This window comes from Lathamus discolor, chromosome 3 (genome assembly GCF_037157495.1).
Source record: "Lathamus discolor isolate bLatDis1 chromosome 3, bLatDis1.hap1, whole genome shotgun sequence".
NCBI classification, from domain to species: domain Eukaryota; kingdom Metazoa; phylum Chordata; class Aves; order Psittaciformes; family Psittacidae; genus Lathamus; species Lathamus discolor.
This window is the reverse complement of record NC_088886.1, coordinates 16547353-16563140: the sequence shown is the minus strand read 5'-3', so window position 1 is coordinate 16563140 and position 15788 is coordinate 16547353. Positions and strand designations below refer to the sequence as shown.

Genomic DNA, 15788 nt, shown 5'->3' with positions numbered 1-15788 from the left:
GAGTGAAAATGTTACCCTTTGCAATATGAGTTGCAAATTAGACATGATAAATAGAGCAGTTAAATATTAGCTAACTGATAAGTATTTTGAAGTTTATTCATGTGGATATGAAACAGCAGGTTCTTTATTATGCACAATTTTGCAGAATTAAAACCCCAACAAAACAATCTGGTGGTTCTGTGTCTCTGGTATTTTAGAATTCTTTTTTTTTTTTTTTTTTTTTGGATAATGTGTTAGAAATGAGATTAGACGCTTGTCAAGTTTGTCTCCTCCCCTGGCAGTGTTTCATTACAATGAGTTGCCTCAGAAAATTATCACTATTACTGCTATATATGTTATTTTGCTAATAATAAATTTGGATTTAAAATGTGATACTCTTCCTACACATCCATCTCTTTTGTTGCTGCCTATAAAATTATTGCTGTCTGTGGGAGATACATATAGATAGGTCATATATGAACAAGTTAACTTTGACCTCCATTTTATGTCTGTAATATTGAAGAATAAAATCTCTATTTAGTTCTTGTTAACATTGTAGTTCTGTAACTTACACTTGATATAAAAATATACCTCTTAAACTTTAGCTATGAAATATTCATGGCACAATGTGATATTATTTCATGTATAAAACCTATGATTTTGTGATTAAATGATGAAAAAGTCTGAAGGGTTAACTTTATTACATGAACTGAATCTCACAAATTAATATTAAATCATTTGGAACTCCTGGTTGAGTCCTGTGAATGTCAGTCTTCACTTAATTTTTATGATAGAGAAAAGGGAACTTAAATCAATTCTTGTTTATGTAATCTGAATTCACATCATCCTAAGTCTTATAAAGTCTTTCAAATGAGAGCAAAGTAACCAGAATATACAACTGAGCCAAAACGGGGGAAAACGCATAACAATTATATTGAACATGAATTTCAATCTTGTGTAACTGTGGTTGGAACTTTGACTGGAAAAAGCTTATAAAGTCTTCATGGACCTGCTATTCCAGTGTACTTTATAAAATGTGAAATTGTACTGAGTCATTTTTCTTCTACCAGGCTTTGTTGAAATAAACTTTTAGTCCAACATAGCGGTAGGATGGGACTTGGAGAGTAGTAAACCCATCATCCATCACTGTCTGTGGTGGATCATCAGCTGAAAAACTCTCCTATTTTTAAACAGAAGCATTGTGCTTCAAAGAAATGAGGGTTATTATCAGGCTATCCTTTCTACATTTGCATCCTACTCATTACCTTAAAGAGGGATAAAACAGCTTTCAAGATAAGCTATTTTTTTTTTTTTGTAGGAAATGCGCATAAACTCAGTGAGATCATTTCATAATGTGCTATTTTAAAAGCCCTCACTCCACACACTTCAGTTTATTTCCTGTTGGTGAATGCTACACAATAAAGAGACATTTTCAGTCTCTAAAAATGATGTGACAAGAGCAAGTAGACATTATTCAGCCCCCAGAAAATACTACCTATGTTAGGTTATTCTTAGTTTTCCTGCAAGCTCACCCCTATGTTGTTTATTTTTTCTAGAACCAGATATTCCTGTTGCAAATAGCAAGCAAGATCTGATTGAAAGGGTTAGGTAAACAAAACCCTGTTGCTGAATAGGAAAGTTCCTTCTACACTGTGAACTGAATATCACATATCTACCCAGACAAATATTGATTAAGCTAACATGAGAGATGAAATAAAAAAGTTGCTTGTGAACAATAACACAAAATGAAAAATAATACAAAATTTCAAAAGAAAAACACTCCAAATCCCTCTGAATCCTGCTGCAGGAGGGCACTAATAAACCCTAATGGCCCTCACCAGTCTCACCTGGGGCTTCCACCACACCCATGGGCTCACGAGCTCCATTTAAGCTCAGCCCTGAGCCCCTCACTTTTCTATTGGAGCTATGTTAGAGCAGTGTTGATCTCCTGCAGTCACAGCCTGACTATGGTACCTGTTCAGCCCCAGCTTATAGGGTGGTTTCCCAGCTTGGTATCAGTCTTGCCTCATCATTATGGGCCTGCCTGACAACTGTTGGACCTTATCTTTGCCTACAGACTGGCTTTCAGACCTGATCTTGGACCTGCTTCATCACCGTGGTACTGCCTTTTGGTATGGGTTCTTGGTTGGGTCTGTTTGCCATCGCCAGATTTGTTTTGAGCACTTTGCTTGGGTGTGGTGGGGCTTGTCCCTGGGGCTGTGGATCTCTGCTGATGCATGTTCTTCTAGCAAGTAGCCCTGTTCTTGCTGCCTCCTTGACATGGCTCATCTTTGTAATATAAATCTGAACTCTTAAAGGTTCATGTAATATGCAGAAGACCCATACTGCTGCCCATACCCCAGATCCAGTGAGTGCTTCCACTCAGTGCCTTCTATGTTTTGTACTTCTCCTATGCAAAGCTGATCCATCTAAATAGGTACTGATCCTGCATTTCTTTGTGCTGTATAGCACAAACTGAGATTTGGTAGGATTTATTGTACGTTGCAAAAGAGGCTACTATAATTCTATGCTTAACCATTCCTGTAAGTGCAAATGTATAGTCCTTATCCCCGCTGCAGTTAACTTCCACTTTCTCTCTCCACAAATGTTGTGCCATTTCTATCACTCTTAAATCCTCTGCTCTGAGGACCACCCAAGCTGCCCAGGTTGAGTGGTGAGAAATGATGTGTGCTGGCTTCAAGTTGCCTACCTTGCCAGGCTAGCAGGCATGACTTTGCATGATGCAGCCCGGTGCATCTTGCAGTAACTGTATTAAGGAGACTTTTCTACTGCTAATGAAATTTCTGTATCTTGCTGCCCTGGAGAAGTCAGTACTGATTCTAGTGTCATCTCATTATGCTGGTTTCTCACAAACACCTACATAGCAGTGAAATGACTGTGCATATGGTAGTATTTTGACCCTTCTTCAGTGTACTTTGTGGTACAGATACATCTATCATGCCTTTGTAAGTAAAACAAATTCTATTATGTTCTTATTTTATTTTGGGGGGGGGGGGAGGATGGGGAGAATACATACTAGAAAAAAATATCAAAGGATTCTACAGTCCCGTTGTCATTAAAAAGTGTCAACACTGCAAAGTAAGTGTACAGTTGTATAAAAGAAAAGTGCTTTCTAGAACAACCCAAAACCTGTTACCCATGCAGCTGAAAACTGTTTTGAGGTACAGTGGTAGGCCCAAATAAGGAGGTTCTTGGATCACCTAGTATTTTTGAGAATTGTATATAGAAACAGTGAAGAACTAACATATTTCAGTGCTTTAATGGTAATAATGAAATCCAAACGGCTGATTAATAGTCTGCATACAATTCTGTTCTATTTCAGTTAAGACCAGCTCTTCAATAGTCCTTTTTGCATGAAAAATATTACATTTTTTGGTATGAAGTTCTATTTAGTTTAGCTAAGGTAAAGACTTGTACCTACAATTAAGATTTTGGAAATGGTTTTGCCAGTTAATTTGACTGTGGGAATACTCTGCAGTATACAAATGCTTAAGATATTGTATGAAGATTATTTTAAACTAGATTAAGAAAAATCACAAGGTTATAAATTAGTACATCTTGTAAGACACTGATATTTAATCTAGTGAGCACACGAACAGGATCTGGGAGAACTTGTGCACTTCATTCTGCCAGAGACTTCAGAGGTCATGTCCCAAGCAGCGTACAAATATTGAAGTAAATTTAGACGAATGCTGAAAATAGATTTTTCTGAACCTTGTACATAGATCATTATCTCGTGTGGCTTTTGATGATGTACTCACCTGATACACAAGCTTATTGCTGACATGACATTGAACCAATGCCATTGGAATAAATTTGAATCTGTATCTATTGCCTTAATGGAGATGCATAATATTTACCTCATAGGAATGTTGTAATTCTTGTACAGTATTTTCAAGTGAATTAAAGCTTTGTTAATGGCAAAAGTATACTAGCCTATCTAAACAAATTGTAATATTCTATGCAAAATCATTTAATTCTTTCCCGTCCACCCCAAATTTAAATTAACAAAGCATTTAGACCCTAATAATGAAAATTAGTGCAAACTTTTCTCTGTTGGTTGAATCAAAAGATTTAGAGCTTCTTTAGCTCATAAAGCTTAGATACCAATTATCTTTAAGAATGGTTATGGTGGTAGTAATACAATATAACGCACGATAGTTGTTGCACTGCAATACATCAAATTAATGAACTGATCACTTCAGACTTTTTTCAATAAACCTATATGAAACCATTCTCAGTTATACCTGGTAAGGCCTGGATTAAATGGATATGGAGACAAATGAACTAAGAGTATGATTTTGCCGGGCAGAAATCTCTCATTCCCACTTTGCACTGATTCCTGACCATATTGTTTAAATAATGGTTTGATTTCTATGTCCAACTGTGAAGGAGGAGTAGCCCTCCTTCTGCTTGGGCCTTCAGTTCAGCGATAGCATAACTAGCCTTTACTTGCCCTAAATGACAGAATCTTACCCCGATCTGTATTTATGAAAACTGTTTTTATTTCCTGAATGCCCACATTAACTTAGTTGATCAGCAGGTATAAATTTACCCTTTCCTTCATCTTATGCCTCATTTGATCTTACAGCCTTCATACAATGGAAATAATATTTTTTTATTTTTTTTTTACGGCTTGATAAATGTCCAACAGAAAAACACCTCTCCAACTGCTGAGGTTCTTGGACTCTCTTTTTCTTAAACGGGGCAAACAGCAGATGGGAACTTTAAGATATTATTTGAAGAAAAACCTCCAAGCTTTGATTACTAAACAGATCAAGATACTCTGAAATAATACTCTGTGGTTAAACATAGGAGTGCTTGTATCTTAAAGCTGTTCAAAAATATGCGTGAAAGGGGCCCCGTTAAGCTTGATTGTAATTGACTGTAGTCTATGGATACCCTTGGTTTTATGGTATCTACTTACATCAGTACTGAATCTCACCCAGAGTGCATTTGGAGTGATGACTATAAAAAGTTATTGTATATGAAATGCTACGTTATGTCAGTATTGTACTGCTACAGCTTGTAAATTCCCACTGATCTGTATAATAAAGGATGTTTACAGTGGTAATGAACTCAATTGAGAGCATGTTTGCTGATTTATTAAAAAAAAAAAAAAACCCACAACCAACAAGCCATCTTTGCTGGGCATTTGATTTCCAGGAGATAATCCCAGACAGTGCTCTGAAGATTAGAGAGATAAGAAGCTGTGACAGGCTGGCAGTATCTGCCTGAAACCCCATCCCCTATCAGCAGGTGCTGATGTTGCTGGGAAGCTGTTGCACAGATTTTGTTAATGCACTGAGCAGATGGCTTATAAAAGAAATGGGTGTTGCTTTCTGAAGCAAAAAGTACTAGGGGCTGAGGAGTCTTGTAGCAAGAATCCTGGGGGAATATAAAGGAAGGGAACTTGAACTGAACCTTGTTTCTTTATTGGTAATGTTTTCTAGTCAGGCACTAGGAAATGGTTGGTTCTTGACAGCACAGACTATGTTTGGACATAGTTTTATAGCAAGTGGCAAAATGCACCTGTTCAGAGAAGCATAATTAACTACTTAGTAAATATATTCCAAGATTGAATGTCATGCAAACAAGAGAGAAAACACTTGGAATAGCTAAGTTTCCTATTATATAGCTAAATGCTGGCTTTATTTCAAAGCTTTTGAAAGTCATGTTTGTTACTTTTAATGCTTTAAAACTTCATCTTTTTGATATTCCTCAGCAATAACAGTTGCATGATGACATAACCTGTTTCAACAGGAGAGGCAAAATGCAACTTCAAGTTTTCTGGACCATGTCAGACGTGCATCCTACTGCAGCTCTGTAAGTTGAATGGACAGGATAAATATGTTTGCATTTCAAAGCCTGTATTATGACTTTGTTAAAAGACCAGTATTCTTGAGAGAATTTAATTATCCTTTTTCTATTTTGAAGAAATTATTTATTGGGTTTGAGATGGATTACATATATGCAGCATTGCAATGCTTATAATTATTCAGGGAATATATTATTAATAACACAACAGGTGAAATAGGAACCGTGCTCAAATAATCAACTTTTCTCTGAAAGGTAGTATTGATCAGGTTGCCCCCACTGTTCTTCTACTATAACAATTAAAAGTCATAAAGGTACCCAGGATCCCTGGATGGAAAAGCAAGAAAAAACATAAGAAAATTCATAGAAATGAGTAGATTTCAGAGAAAGCATTTTTTTGGTTTTCTGTTTTGCCTATGTTTGTTTCAGAAATTCATATGATCTTCATGCCATAACAGGTATTTTTGATAGTTCTATAGACAATAATAATCTAGTCACATCTGTTCTCAAGTGCATCCATGTTCAATGTTTAAACTAGCTCAATATTAAAAATAACTCTAATACTCCTAATTGAGCATCTGCATATTTAATACCCTATTTTGGTTTCTTACTGAATTTTGTTAGCTCTATTGTTTCAACATGGAGGCACTCTACTTTCAGAGTGATTCAGAATGCAGATCGCATTAAAAAAAGAGTAAATCTGATCCATTTCTGGGAAACAACAACTAAAAGCACATTCTGGAAGAGATTAACGCCTCACAGGAATGAAGACGAGAAAAAGCGTTTATACTGTCAGGCTCTGGTCTTTGCTGGAAGGCTGTGTCCTAGGCTGTGACTTTCCAGCTGAGACTGGCACCCAGCTGTACCAGCTGTTCTCTGGGAAGGGGAAGTGTTAGCTGGACCTTGGAGAGCGTTAGAAAAAGCCTCCCGGGAGCAGAGCAGGGCAGGGTCGTATTGCCAGGCTCCAGGTTTGCCTGCAAACTATAAAGCTGGGTACAATTTGTGATTTGCTGCTCTTCCCACTAATAACATAGTAATAAACAATGTAATTTGCTCAGCAGAGAGATGCACCTCAGGCTTTGGGGTGTAGAGACGTGGGGTAAGGAAACGGCACTGAAAGTAGGCAGGATCTGCTGTAGGCCTGAAGCAAGCTTTGACCTGGAGATAACATGCCATGCATGTAAACCTTGTAAATGCTTTCATCTGCAGTCAGTGGCAGCATTCCAAATGACTAACGGAAAGAAAATCAAACCTTTCCTTACAAGCATCCTGTAACATAGCTTTCTCGCAGCTGTGAGGAAAATGAAGAATGCTCACATGGGGACAAGTTTAGATCCCAGTGCCTCTGCTTTAGCATGGAATTTCTAGCATTAAAATTTAGATCTGTTCATACAAACACCTACACAAACTAGCATGTGAATTTCCATAACAAAAGGTTACAAAAGGTTTGAGTGGTAAGTAAATGATAATTTCTGTGTATCAGTAAGAAACACAAGGTAAGCTGTAATCAAACCTGATCAAAAATATATCTGTAAAAAGAAATTCTTGAACTTTATAAGCTATAAATCCATTCTACACATGAGGAAAGAGTCTGAAATCTCTCTAGGGTTGCCTAAAGGATTTTTCGTATGGCTTTCTGTCCTTAACAATCATTCTAGTACTTGGAAGAAGCCCACAGTCTGTTCCTATTAAAGTATTAGCTTACTTTGCAAGATGTTAAAAGTAGAATAAGAAACATAATGCTGATAAAAAATTTCAAGTTGCTTCACATAATTTAACAAAGAAAATATCTTTCTGATATTTTCTGACCAAGGAAACTAAAACTAAGCTTGCTGAATGTGTTTATTTCTAGCTACCTCAAAAAGGCAGTTACACAGGATCTCATAGAAGGCTTATTTTGGCCATGAGATTGTGCAGAAAAAGTTAGGCTGAAATTGATTTTAAAGGTATGTAGTAATGACAAATGTGGTGTTAAGACTGTAATAATATGGATGAAATAATATTCATAAACCACAAAAAAAAAAACCAAACCAAAACCCCAAGCATTAGCAGTAAGTCAGTAAATGATTCCTGCTAGTTCCACAGCAACCATACAGTAGCCTAAATCCAGTGTCACAGTGATTTCCACTGCTGTTGAATCTTGGTAAACAGACAGAGAGGGTATTGCATAATCTATCGTGATAAAAATTTTAGTTGGGCTTTTATTTATTATTTTCAGAAAAGATAGGGATGTTTTTCTCTCCAAGGTTTTAATTATTTTGATAATACCCCCCCCCCAAAAAAAAAAAAGCATAAAAAAAAATCTTCATTTGACAAACGTTTTCCCATTTTTTAATCTTTAAGGCATTTGTCCCATTAGGTCATTTGCTAGGAGGCGAAGTATTTCAGGAAAAGACTGACGTGGCTGTCCCAGAGTGGCGAACAGCAGCTATGCGCACCGCGGGGAAACGCTGGTTACAAGTCCACGCGGGCAGAACGAAAAAAACGGCCTGAAAACGCGGATAAAGCAGCAGAGGCCCACAGGTGACGGCAGGACGTGCCAGGGCCGCCCCCTGGCCCCAAACGGCCAGCAGCTCCCGGGCCGCCCTGCTGCAGGCACCGCTGCTGCCACGGCCGAAGCCTCGCACCCTTCAGCGGTGCCCGCTCGGTGCTCCCAGCCGTGGCCGGGGCCGGCGGGGAGTGCCCGACCCGCGCTCCTGCCCGCTCAGGGCAGCGCCCGCAGGGTCTGGAGGCGCCTCCCGTCAGCCGGAGCCAGGCCCCGAAGTTCCCCTCGCCAGGCGCCGGGGGGAGCGCGACTCGCGGCCCGGGCCCCGAGCGGTTGCTAGCTCCTCGGCTCGCATCCTGGAGCGTAGAGGCAGCGGGGGCCGCTTCCACCGAGAGCGGCGGCGGGGGAGACCGGTGGCTCGGGAAGGCTGGCCACCGCCCCTGGCGCCGCCCGGCCCGCGGGCACCGCCCTCCTCCCCTCAGGCTCGCTCTCCTCGCACGTACCTCTGGGGGAGGGCTCATCCTCGCCGCCCCGCCTGGCCGGCCGCCGGCGGTGCCCCCTCTCGGGGAATGGTTGCTCCCAGCTCCCCGCCGTAGCGTCCCGCTCCTCCTCCCGCCGGTGCCCGGCTCGGATGCTGCAGCCGGGAGAGCCCGGCCGCGCCGCCCGTGAGGTGCAGCACGCTACCGGCGGGGCCCGCGCCACCCCCGCGTCGCCTGGGAGGGCTGGAGCGCCGACAGGTAACGGTCGAGGGGGATCGGTGCGGCGCTCGCCCTCTCCGCCCGCGCTTCGCCTCACCCGCAGCTTCTCGGCCCGCCGCTTTCGGCTGCCGTTCGCGGGGAGAGCCGGCCGAGCGGCTGCCCGCCGTGATTCAGCATCGCCGTCCGTGAAGGGTGTGCGGCAGGGAAGGGCAGGGCAGCGCTGCCCTGCCCAGCCGGGGGCCTGCAGGAGCCGGGGAGCGGGCAGCGCGGCCGCGGGGTGCCGTGCCGAAGACCGGTCTGTCTTCGGCTGGGGGCGATGCGCTGGGACGGGAGCACCCCACTGCTGCTCGGGTGCACGGCTAAGTGCTGCCTGCGGAGCCGGGCCCCGGCCCTGTACCGGGGTGTCCTGCTTACAGCGGGCAGCCCTCGTGTCGGGAGGGGAGGGTAACTGCGAGCGTGTCGCAGTGTGAGGCGTAAGGAGCCGTTTCGAGTGTAAAGGTATTAATGTACCCTAACACCTTCCCCTTTGCCCCCCCAGTTTTGCGGGTGAAGTCCATCACCTGTGCAGGTCGTTTCGCATGTACGGCCAGGTCTCTTCCGAGCCGGTTAAGGATAAAACGGGATCGTCTGCTGGCAGTGGTACCCAGGGGAGGCTAAAATGTAGAGCAAGTTAAATCACTGGTGATGCAAGTCAGGTATCTTCCCGTGCTTTCTGTGCTTAGTTGAAAGCTCGTGGTCTGTGGAATCTTTTGAATTTCTGCTGTTGAAACCACACATAATTGGTAAGCAAAAGGGAAAAGCAATTGGTGCTGTAATTTGAATTTGTAGCACTGCTGAACTCTGTGAAACTGACTGAAGGTCCCATATAGTGATTGCTTTTGTGCCTTTCATACCTATTTTCAGTTTGAGTATCAAAATCAGATTTTATTCCTTCTCAAAAACCCCTAAGCTACCCAAGGACTGCCCCTCTTAATTCTTTCCTGCCTGAATTCCTCATTAATTTTATATACCAGGGTGTTAGTACCTATCTAAATAACACTTACAGAAATCATGCCAGTTGCTTTCACATTTGAAAGACTAAAAGCACTTTTCTGTGTGAGTATTGGTTATCCCTCACAAATTCCACAAAGTATCTCAAAAGCTACAGTCCCTTGGCATCAGCAAATGCTTTTGTCCATGTTTTAAGTACTAGGGTATAGTTTTTAATAGAAATAGGATATGTGTCAGTGCTACTTTGAACAGAAACTGACAAAAGCAGTTTTTATGCTAGTGAGTAAACAAGTCAAAAAAGAGTAAAAGGGTAAAAAAAAAAAGGTAAAAAACCTTCTTACATGGTGAGTAAATATAATCTCTATACTGACATATGGAAGTATAATTTGAAGCCAGATTTTCTGAAGAAAAATGTTACAAAGTTTCAGCGAATTACATGAGCTTTTCCATTTTTTAATTTTTTTTTTAGAAAAACACCCCTTTCTATATTTGTGATGGTTGGATACATTCTGCATACTTCCGAAGGGAGCTGCCCACCACTTTGGGAGAGTTAGAAGAGTCTGGGAGATCAAACCTGTCAGCAGTTATTAGGTAATTATTCCAGTAATCTAGCAATCATTTTAGTAATCTGAGGCTCAGGTTTGCAATCAAATCAGGGCTTGTTCCCACGCTCTTCCAAAGCCGACAGTGTTAAATTAGCAGTGTAGATTATGCTGTGGACAGGTCTGAAGGTCTGGAAAATGAATTAGTCAACAAGCAGTTAGACACTAAACCATCTTGCAGTCTTGTCTATAGTTAGGATCCTTTTTTTCTAAGATCTATATGCTTCTGTATGTTGATAATGAAAGCCATAAATATATTTTTGAAGGTGAAATGTGGCAGAGTAATGCTGACTGCTGATTATGCTTGCTCTAAATTGTCAGCGTCATGAAAGACTTGAAAGATTTCTTGATTCAAATCTCCATCTGTGGATATGTGTTATAAGTTTTAAAAATCTCTCTAGGATACATATGGCAAATGAGTCATTTCTTGAATTTCCTGAATTTCCACATCTTCTAATGTTCTGGATTTATTTATTTATTTTCTCTTTGCTATGTTTTAATGTGGTATTAAGGAGTATTTTTGCTTTTAATAGATACTTGCAGATATCTCATACAAATTGAGGACACAGTTTTAAAATGGAAATCCGTAGAAAACCAAGAAAATTTAGATGAGAAAATTTAGAGTGCTATTACTGCCTTGGAGTGTCGTGACTTTTTGGCCAATCCTAAATCATAAAGACACTGAATTGTATAGACAGGCTTTGTATCAGTCCCTGAAGAAAAAGATGAATGCTTGTCAGTCTTTTAGTTTGTGATGAGGTATTTCCGTCATCCAGAGCTGACACAGTGACTCTCTAATGAGAGGGGGGAGGGAATAGTTGTATTTTCCTACAAGAGGGCTAGAGTCTGTATGAAGATAGTGGGAGTTCTTTTTATTTTGAAGGGTGTATATAAACTGTCAAAGTTAAGAAAATGGATTGTAAATACCAGAGTATACATTGGAGGATATTAGCTGGATTTTGTTTTTCCCATGTGAGCTTTAGATTGTTTAGCCTTGGATTCACTTTTATTTTCTACATGCCTAGGAAGTTAATTGGTGCTGTTTGACTTCTGGCAGTAGGATTCAAATGGCCCTTATTAAGCACAAGGAAGCTCTTTAGAGCTCCATTAATGCTTATCTAAAACCAGAATGGTACTTTGCAACTACTCCTTTCACAGACATTACAAGCTTCCTCTAAAGTTTACTGGAACCAATGAACCTTTTAAACATTAATATTTAAAATACTAATGTATTTTAATTTCATAATGGAATTCGTTGATGCCTACTACACTGATGGCTAAGAAAATAATCTGTAATTGAGAATGGATATGGGATTAAAAACATTGTCAATCTCTAAATCTGTTGGGTATTAGAACAAATCCTGTTCCACAGTAGCACCCGTCTTGGAGCCAGAAGCAATTCCAGACCAGGAGTGCCTCGGTCTACTGGATACTCTTCTTCCTGGTGGTAAATGTGGGAAACTATAGGTTCTGCAGAGGTTTAAGTCTTAGCTTTTTGCTTGTTCCCAATGTTCTTTCTAGCCTTCTCTCTTAAGCGTTCATACAGCTGTGCAAACTAGTTTTGAATTACTACCTCAGTAATTTATACTCATTTATCAGCATTTTTGCTCTTGCCTTGAATTTCATAGGCCAGGAAACAAGCTCTAACATTACAGAATAAATTTTTGGCTTTGTGTCTTAAAGGACTAAACAAAGCAGGCATCATGGTTCTTGCCTTCAATATCAGTTTTAATCAGAACACAGGATCTCCAAAATGAAGACCTATGCATACAGTTACTGTGTTTCTTCTCCCAGTGTTATAAATAGAAGTTCAAATAGTTTTGAATGTTAAAAAATAGGTATTCATTTAAAAAATATCTTTGCTTCAAAGGGAATATTTAGGGAATATAATCGTAGGATTTTTTAATAAGCATTCTTCACTGAGGACGCAAAACCAGTGCTGCTTTATGGAAAGCCCAAATTAAGAATAATAATGAAAGAAATACAAAAGGAAATATTATGATTTAGGACTCATTTTTCACTTTCCTTTTTGTGGAGTGAGAGGCATGCCAGTTCCCACTTACGCTTGTATTGGGTTTTGGAAGGATTCCAGATTGAAGTATAATATGCACCATTGCTCAAATGCACCTTAGATGGCTACATTACTGTTAATTGATAGAAAAAAATGACTGCCTAAAAGGATGGAAGTGCTTGACGCAGCAGTTCAGAAGCCCCTTCTGGCCAGCGGGAGAAAAGGAGTACTAACAGTCACTCTGAAGAAGAAATAAAGACTAAATCTGCTTTTCATATATAATAAATGCCACAGAAAGAATTGAGTGGGGTGTGGGCTTCACAGTTAGGTACAGCAATGTGTTGACAAGTTTATTTTAATCCTTGCTTAGTAGCAAAATGCTAAATATATTCTTCTTTGGTTACATTAAAGTATGTTTCCTTCCAACTTTGTCCTTGGGTTGACATGTGTTTGTTTTATTTTTAGTGCTTGAAAACCAGCACAGTACTATCCCTACAGGGTGCAGTGGAAGTACTGGAGTATAGCATGAAAAAATGAAATCAGATGCTTAATACTGAATTCATGCAGGTGAAGAGGCACAGATCTAGATGCTATTTATGAGCACAAAAAAGTGGACTGACAGGGCAGAAGACTCAGATTTGATGGGGAAATTGCTTGCTCTGAATGGACTTTCCTTGAGAAATACAGAATAGAGCTATGTGATGGAAGTCTTCTATTTTCTTTGATTTTATGGGTGGTTGTTGTGTTTAGTGTTCCATAAACTTGAAATTTCTGTGAATTTGTTATATTGTTTTAATCTTTCAAGCTTATCTTGGTAGTGTGGGGGGTGGGAGAAATGTGCTAAAACACTTCATATGAATTATTGATGGAATTGATCTGAGAGATGTGCAATTTATTCACTCAGGAAAAAACCACCCTCTTTTGCTGCGTTTTATTTCACGTGGCTTTTTAAAGGGATATAATATTATCCTAACTTCTTATCTTTATGTCAACTTGAAGTCTTTGAGAGACTAAAAATTACTAGTGAGCATTAACGTTAAGTTGAATAAAAGAATTTCTTGCTTAAAAATGAACAAGAGTGATGTGAGAACTGACTTTGGTACATTTTGTACCATTTAAAATATGGAAAATAGAAGCATATACTGAAAAGAATGTTTCTGGGGATGGAGAGGATAGTTTCAGTAAGTAAAATGAAGAGTGACTGCATGATGAGGTAGACCCAGAGTGGCATCCACAAGTGAAGAAATAGAAGTAAAGGAACAGTGCAGAGTTAGATTGAAATTCTGGACAGCAGCTTAGAATGATGCAGTTAATGACCCCAAGCAGTTGCTTAAAAAAGTCTATTTATTAGTTTCCTCCGTTGCCTCTAGATATGAAGAGGAAAGGAAAGACATTGTGGCCTTTCTGCCTAAAGCAACACTCAGAAATACAAACATATATAAGAAGCAAGTCTTTGATTTTCTGAGAAAATGAAATAAAATTTGTAAGAAATTAAAATAAAGACATTTTTCTCAGTGGGTGTTTGGCAATGTCTGAGGCAGATAGCATGCCATTTAGTTCATTGATAACTAAAAAAGAAGTAACTCTGTCAGTTATGGGACATGCATGTGGAATGCTGTTCCAGCTGTTTGAGGACAATAGATTAATGGTCCAGTTGAGGCTGACTCTCTGCAACAGCTGGATGTAAGAAAATTGGAACTGAGAGAGTATGAGGAGCCATGGGGAAAAGTTGTCTGTGGGAAGAGACTTCAGGATAGATGTCCACGTTTCACTCCCAGTTCTATGCTTCCACAGGCAACTGTGTCTCAGTTGGTTGCACTGAATTTTCTTCTATAATGCCCACCCTGTTTCAAAGTCCTTGAATTAATAGTTTCTTCAATTTTGGAAGATGTACCTGTCTGATCATGGAGTAGAGGCATTCATCCTTAGTGGTTTTTATTGTTTGTTATCTATTTTAAGTAGTGCGAGTCATGCTGAGCAACTTGGGATTCATCTCACCAGGGTTTATACATCTATAATCTAGATACCTGAAGCTGCCTACAGTGATTATATGTAGGCTGTCTGTGAAGGCAGCCCAGAGAAACTAGCTCAAAAATCTGAATTTTAAGGGTCTACATTTGTACAGATGAATCCATTGTTATGTCTTTCTATTCGAGGAATAAATGTGCTTGCAATGTTGTCTGTGGGATTTCATTGTACTGATTTGTGTGAAAGGGAGAACCATACTTCATATGGACTGGGGAAAATGGCAACAAACTGTTGATAGAGCTATTGAATTCTCAGAACCTTAGTTCTTTGTGCTTATGGTGCAAATATGCAGATCTGTTTGATTTTCTGTTTCATTTGAATGGGTAAGCAAGAGAGACATTATCTGTGGTTCAGAGAAATCATCTACTCTTACAATCTTACAACCCTTACAAATTAACGGTGAGGAAGTAAAGAAATGACTTTTAAGTATGTTGTAGTCTTTGCACATTCAGCTCCCACCTTCATTCTACCTGTATATGATTCTAGAAGGATTGTGCTACAGTTAATAGGACTACAAAAGGTTTATGTGAATATATCCTTCTCCATATTACTAGGATCTGGCTCTCCACAATACTTTGTAGAACAGGTGTGACAGTAGTGGTGTAGTTGGTCTTACCTGGGAATGCAGTGGGCCTAACTGCTATAAAACTGACATAATGGAGTGCAGTTGATTTGTCTAGAGTTTCCTTCTTTGTTGTCCCTGCCCCCTTTCTTTTTTCTGTGAGGAGAAATAACCCATTTGAACAAAATAATTTTCCTAATTTTTATTATCTGATGGCATTCATGGTCCATAGTCCACCCTTATTAAAATGGTCTGAGCTTTCAGGTCAGACCAATCTTTTCTGCACAAGGAAGAAAAATAGTGTGACAAAGAAAAGTTACGTGAAATGATGTCAGAAAAAAATTCTCATTGATGTAAATTGGCCAAATTAAGCGATGTGAATGGCTTCAGAATACTACAGAAATTGTTATCCCAGGAAAGGAAGTAATGTTTCTCTATCACTTAACTTCAGATTTCATTTGGTTTAAAGATTGCTTTATAAGGTTGTAACGCTGGCCTCACTGAAACCAAAAAGGGTTGATTTGTAAGCCTCAGTCCCAGTGGTCCAATGCTGGAAGGGAATCCTAACCAGTTTTCTTATAGCAAATTTTGAACT

At 39.8% G+C, this 15788-nt stretch overlaps 1 protein-coding gene across 16 annotated transcripts in view; it reads left to right on the top strand.

Moving 5' to 3' along the window:
• Positions 1-1913: 1913 nt before the first annotated feature.
• The window catches only part of TTLL7 (tubulin tyrosine ligase like 7), a 78722-nt gene continuing 64847 nt past the window's right edge, over positions 1914-15788 (top strand). For 6 of the 16 annotated variants that reach the window (XR_010611437.1, XM_065673697.1, XM_065673695.1 and 3 more), the window contains exons 1-6: positions 1920-2111; positions 2865-2945; positions 5726-5826; positions 7670-7763; positions 8161-9039; positions 10460-10581. The gene's annotated coding sequence lies outside the window, so the exon portion shown is untranslated. Of the gene's footprint in view, positions 2112-2326; positions 2348-2864; positions 2946-5725; positions 5827-7669; positions 7764-8160; positions 9040-9538; positions 9696-10459; positions 10582-15788 lie in introns of those variants that run through there. The other 10 variants (XM_065673687.1, XM_065673690.1, XM_065673684.1 and 7 more) reach the window with 10 other exon arrangements.